The following is a 6,581-nucleotide window of genomic DNA, read 5'->3' as shown; positions in this document are numbered from 1 at the left end:
GAAGACAGTAAAAATTTTATCCTTTCACAGATGCCACAAGAAGCTAATTAATTAGGTGGGGGCTGATTTCTGCTCAGTAGAGTCAATGGGGAAGAAAAACTGCTGTTTTCAGTACAGCTGGGACATCATTCACTATTTGTTTGGAAAATGACTAGGCATACCAAACTGAACGTCCCATTGTTAGTCTTTTCAGCTGTACTTTATTGGGCACATGTCCATCACTGAGCAGTTAATGTGAGTGCCAGACACACAACATGAAAACTAAAACTGGGGCCAATATGAATGGTCTAGTTAAACTACTCTAACACAACTACTCTAGTAACCCCTGTTCTGCAGCCAGCAAGTCACAGCCCCCTGCAGTTTGTTTGTACTTTTACTTATAGCACAGGTATAAAGAACACCTTTCAACAATGACTACCACTGCATGACTGCAAAACAAAATTCACAAATCCTCATGAGGCTGCATAGTCTTTTCTAAAATGATGGAGAAACTGAAATCCAGAGCTTTAATGCTGAATTGAATTGAATTCAGTGAATTGAACTCAACCATCAGAAACTTAGATACCTGGTCAAAAGCAGTTGCTGAGAACCTTTCTATAACCACCTTCAAATGGCAATTCATAAATAGATATAACAGGAGATAAACTGACCTTTAATGATAGGTGATTAGAGGACTAACTTGAACTAGACTCCCAGCTCTTAGATGGCTGAAGCTGTATGAAACAAATTCCACCCCAAGGAGTTGCCTGCAAACATCAGTATCCTATTATCTTGCCACTTTACTGCTATTTTTAGGGGAATTCTGTCATTGCAACCTGCCCACTGAGCACTGAATCAGACGGAGTTTGTGCCTCCTTGGCCTGGCTGATTGACTGCAGATGTGAAGGCTGGGCTGGTACAGGCACACGGCCTCCCACGGGTCAGCCCTGTGCACTGGTTGGCAGTCAGGTAGTCCCAGCTGGAGCAAAGAGCAGCTCCGCTTGACTGAACTGCGAGTACATGTAACATACTCGCTAATTGTTTACTTAGCAAGGGAAGATCATCTCAGATGACACTAATTCACACTTAGCACAGAGCCACACGCTGGCAACTTGGCATTTTGCTTCACTTAGCTAGTTCCCCTCCTACTCCCCCCAAAATGGCAGCATTTTCTCCATTACTCAGAGGTTCTGCTTGGGGAACAGCTATAGCAAGCCGAATATTTTTCATACAATTTATGATTCATAATTCATAGAAAGGCAGTAGTTGGTTTCACATTTCCTATAGCTGAAATACTTCACTGGCATCAGCACATTACTAAGGACAATTTTAAATCAACAGAAAACTATTATGTATAAAGGAAAGAATCTCCCACAATGTTTTTTCCCCTCTTTCTTTCTTTTTCTTCTTGTGGATACATTTCTAAAGTTTTAGCAAATTTGCATCCTAGTGCTCAGCATTCTCATCACCCAGGGACTCCAGGCTTTACAGCCCTGTTCCACAGGGCTGCTAACACACTCTGATCCTGCGATTCTGTGATTTACAGCAGTTGGATCTAGCTTTAGTTCACAAGTCTTACAGTTTCCTAAACCAAATGTGCTCCATACACACATTTGTGCTGGCTTGGATATTGGTTTTTTTGGTGTTGTCTGCAATGGAGTACCAAGAAAATAAATGCTTGGTAAGCAATTATATTAATGATTAATAAACCAGCTCAAATAATCCATTTCTCCCTCTCTTAGCTGTGTTGGCTGTATACAATTCAAAGGAGCTAAAATAGGATAATTTTTTATCACCAGCAAGGTGATATCACCTCTAAAAGCAATCCTCTTCCTACCCATACTGTGGCAGGACTTTCTCCTTTATTGCCATTGCCTAGGTGTGAAAAGCACAGTAAAAATTACAATGGTATTCTTGAAGCCATTGCATGTTTTACCTTCAGCACATATATTAGGGGATTCATATTTAAGCTTCAGCGGGAATAATGTGAGGAGACAAGCACAATAGATTTCTCTGTGCACTGCTGGATAACCTAAGAGGCCAGCAAGAGCTTGGGACCAGCAGGTGTGTCCCTGGCAATCCTGCCCTCGCACTGCAGCCCCATGCTCCAGATCACTGCTTCTCATCTTTCATGAGGTCAGCTCCCATCCTCCCAAGGGTTTCCTCATTACATACCCTTTTGCTTAGAACTTACATTACTGCTGGAAAAATGAAGTAAGCTTTTTTGTGGCTGAAAAGAACACCTGTGATTCTCCTGTACACCATCCTGTAGCTTTGGCCCTTTCCTCTGTAGCTCTCATGAGACACAAAACAGCCCCAGTTTCTGATACTGGTTCACAAAAACCTCACATCATCTCCAAGCAAATGGAGAGTGACCAACAAAAAACGCCCCAAACATTCCACATACAAAAGGAAAAGGTTTTTCCTCAGAGGCAGATCCCCTCCACCCAGGGGACAAATCCCTCTGGGGCACATGATACTCCAGAAGAGTGGAGAGCAACAAGAAGCTCGAGCTGACCTTTGTCCTCCTCAGCATTGTTTATCCCATCACCACTGTCCATACCTACAGCTCTCTTCTCTCTGGTAGCCACCTGAAAAGGGCTCCCTTACTTCCAGCACCTTTTCATTAGGGACAGAGGACACGCTAATGTGTGGCTGGGACTCACAGAGGATGTGCTCTGCCCGAGGTGGCTGCTGGCTCTCAGGGCATGGTGGCCCTCTCCTTCCAATATTCAATGCAGCAATGACCTCTGCTGAGTAAGGCAGCAGGGCTGGGATGAGACAGTGAAAGGCTGGCCTCCAGGAGCCTGCTGAAGGGGAAGCTGGCTCCCCACTGGCAGCAGAGGCCAGAGCCTGAGCTGCATCTGCCAGAAATCAATATAAGGACTGTTTTGAAAAAGGGCAGAAGATGGATTAAGCAGTGTCAGTAATTACACTGGTTTGAGAGCAGAGGCTTAAGTGAGATGGAGGGTGTTTGTGAGAAGCAGGAGAATGGTCAAGAAGGAGAGAAATCAATGACAAAATATTGCAAACTGATACGGTAGACAGTAGAAGGGCTGAGGAAATAAGAGGGCAGACACTGAGGGAGGATAAGAGTGCACAGCTACACTGACACAGATAGAGCTGTCTTGATTTTATGCCACTCTAAGGTAAGTATATCTTAGAAAGAGAAGGGGGGAAAAAAAAGACCAGAAATGAGATAGGAAAAAAAAAATCCACTTGGAGCTGTAGCCAAAACGCTCAAGTAGGCACAGGATCAAATCCAGCTCCTACTGAGGTCAACAAAGATTTCCATTAACTGCAGGGTACACTGCATCAGGCCCTTTGCTTCAGATCGTTTCCTTTTCACCAGGCTGTCAGCTACAGCAGGGGTTGAGAAACCCGGCTGCTGACTGTGTTCTGCTGCCCCACAGCCAGCTGTCAGGCTCCAAGGAGAAACACAAGCCACTGGCAGTGCGCTCATAAACCACAAAGGAACAGAGCGGTCCCGGCCCCAACTCATTCTTTGTGTTCTGTGTATTCTCTTTGGAGGATTCAAACATCTCTCTGTGCACGGCTTCTAAGCATCTTTTGCTTCCAGACATCACTAATTATTGGTGAAAAAATAAACCAGAAAAAGTAAAGCTGAAAAGCTACAAGGGAAAAATGTGGATTTACAATTAATTTTATTAACTCTGTAATTAATGTTACAGCTGCAATATTAAAACAAGGTTTCAGTGGTCAGCTATGGTTCTGCAGAGATATAATGGAAAACCTAAACCACAAAGGAGATTGAGGAAACTCTGCAGGATCCCAAATGTGTGGATTCATGGAGAAAAATGAGGAGGGTGGAGTTTCCCAACTCATTCCTACAGTGGTCTACCTAAACCAGACAGCTGCATGGTCCACATGCTCTCTGTTACTTCCCCAGTCTCATGATGGTAGATGGCAGCTTTCCAACAGATTGCAAGATTTTGCTAAAAGGAAGGCCACCTTTGAGCTCAGATGCTCCAGAGGGAAAATCCTTGTTTGATGGTAAACAGATATCTGGATGTGTGCATATAAAGACTTCATCTCACTCTGTGCTCTGTAGGCAATGCAAAAGGCTTTCCCCATTTTACCCTCCCGCCTGGCTGCACTCCACCAGCATTGGCAGAGGTTTGCGTTCTTGCTGTACTACAGGGTTGTCCAGCAACATTTTTCATTCAGAAAGGTCCTTGTTGCCAAGATGTATTTATCATCCAAGCGAAGATTGCACAAGAGGTTACAATAAGTAAGACTTTTTCCCAAGAACATTGTGTCTGAAGGAGACAATAGGTCCTCCAAGATTTGGCAAGGGTAATTAATTGCTAACAACAACAAAAATTAATTACTTGCTTTCCATTCACAAAGAAGGATGGGAGACAGATGCAGGAAACAGATACAGGTTCCCTACAGAAGGGAAAAAACTAAAGCTCATGCCAAAAGAGATGATCCAGCATTGATTACAAGCCTTTCTGCAATAGCCCAACATTGTAGGATTTTTCATTCATGATTTTAAACATTCAAACCCCAAGAAGTTCAGGAAATGATGTACAATATACTCCAACAGAGCTGCTGCAGCCCCACAGAACAGATAAACTGTTGGGGCACTTCATCTGATTTTGTACTCTACTTTTGTTTTGCCTATTTTCAGGCTGCTAACACCAGGGGCTAAATTTTGCACACACAGTCCCATGCCTACTATAACCTTGATTACAATATTCTAGCCACATAATTAAGAAACTATCCCGAGTATCATTAGTGCTTTTCAGTTTTAGCGTACCAAAAAAAGCAGGAGGAAATTAGTGCTGGCAGGAACCTACTGAGTGACCATTTGTTTGCTGCAGTATCACTTGAAACATTCATAAACCATTCAAATGGAGAACAGAACAGAAACTAATGGAGATCTACCCCATGGCTAGTTAGAGGTTTTCTGCCCCCCAGTGCTCCTGTTACAAACTCCTCTAAAGCTATACTGCTTTGGCAGTGACAAACTTCCGTCTTACTTTCAGCCTAAATAATGCAGGGTCAGTTTATTCCCTCCGCCTTTAGTTTTGTCTTTTAACTTCATCCTAAGGAATGATTACAGCTTGGCCTCCTGGGTGAACAAACCACATTCTTTTAGTTTTTGCTTGTAAAACAGGATCTTCATTCTCTTTACAGCTGTAGTTGCCCATCTCTTTATCAAGAAAGATCAGATTGGGACATGATTTTGATAAGAGCTACACACACCATTTTTGATGACATGCAAAGAGTGGTAGAAAAGTTATCCTTGTGGTAAAGTCACTCCTTTTTCTTGGTTGATTTCAGCAGAGGAAGTTTAAGTTTGGAGCTTTAATCCTGGCTTTTGGTTCTTGCTTACAGCATCTCTAACTTTTTGTGCTTCAATTCTGGTAGCACTCCAGCTCTGAAGGTCATCCTCTGTTTTGGTCAGGTGCTCTAGCCCCGCTTTCCACTGACTGTGTATTCCCCCCTCACACTGTTAGAGTAGTTCTTTTCTTTTTTTTTCTTTTTTTTTTTTTGTTAAATATCAGACTTACTGAGGGTTAAAGTATGCAAAAGAGACACACTGTAGTACATCAAATCGGGGCAGAAGAAAAAGAATATAGATAGGTGACAAAATGTAAGACTCACAAGTTAAATCACATCAACATATGAAACAAAATACATGACCGTAAATTAGGAATGGGGAATTACATGTAAGGAACAACTTTAAGCAGAAGGTTCTTATATAACATTTTCAAGGGATATTTAGAGAACTAACAAAGGGAGCATGACCAAAGGATTGAGAGGGGATTTTGGAAATGATACAGTGCTCTGGTAAATTTCCTATCACAAGAAGAAAAAATAAAAATAAATCTAATGTGACAGTCACTGCTATGCCACTGCTCATTCTGCTTGCCTTCCAACTCTTGTAGTCTTTATTTAGCTGGCCACCTACAGAAGGTAGGCATATTTACTATTCTCTGTTTGTATGGCATCCAGTACAATGGGGTCCTGCTATTCTGTTTATGGCAGCATGATAAGCTATTATTAAAGTGAGGTAATTAAGTCCAGCCCAAAATATGCAACTTGGAGTAGCAGGCAAAAAGATGTTGGAGGGGTGAAATGTCAATTCTCCTGGGTCCCAGCATAGAAAACCTTGTATTGCTACCGCCACAGAACAACTCTGAAATAAGATTACCTTAATCCTCTAAGCCACAGGACATGGCACATTTCACAGAGTCACAGAATCATTAAGGTTGGAAAAGACCTCCAAGACCACTGAGTCCAACCTTTGACAGAATATCACCTTGTCAACTAGACCACAGCACTAAATGCCACATCCAGTTGTTTCTTGAACACCTCCAGGGATGGTGATTTCACCCCCTCCGTGGGCAATCCATTCCAGTACTTGACAACCCTTTCTGTGAATAAATTGCTCCTGATGTCCAACTATATTCCTTCCATAGCTATAGGAACTATAGCTATGGAATAAGCTAATAAAACAAAAGTAATAATATAGTAAGATAAAGTAATAATAAAGTAAGATAATCTACTTGCTTTTTTTTCTCCCAGAGAGCATCTTCTGAGGATCAAGACTAGAGCTGTTCAAACTTTTT

Source organism: Lepidothrix coronata, unplaced genomic scaffold (assembly GCF_001604755.1).
Source record: "Lepidothrix coronata isolate B3197 unplaced genomic scaffold, Lepidothrix_coronata-1.0 Scaffold194, whole genome shotgun sequence".
Lineage (NCBI taxonomy): Eukaryota > Metazoa > Chordata > Aves > Passeriformes > Pipridae > Lepidothrix > Lepidothrix coronata.
This window is presented reverse-complemented; position numbering follows the sequence as displayed.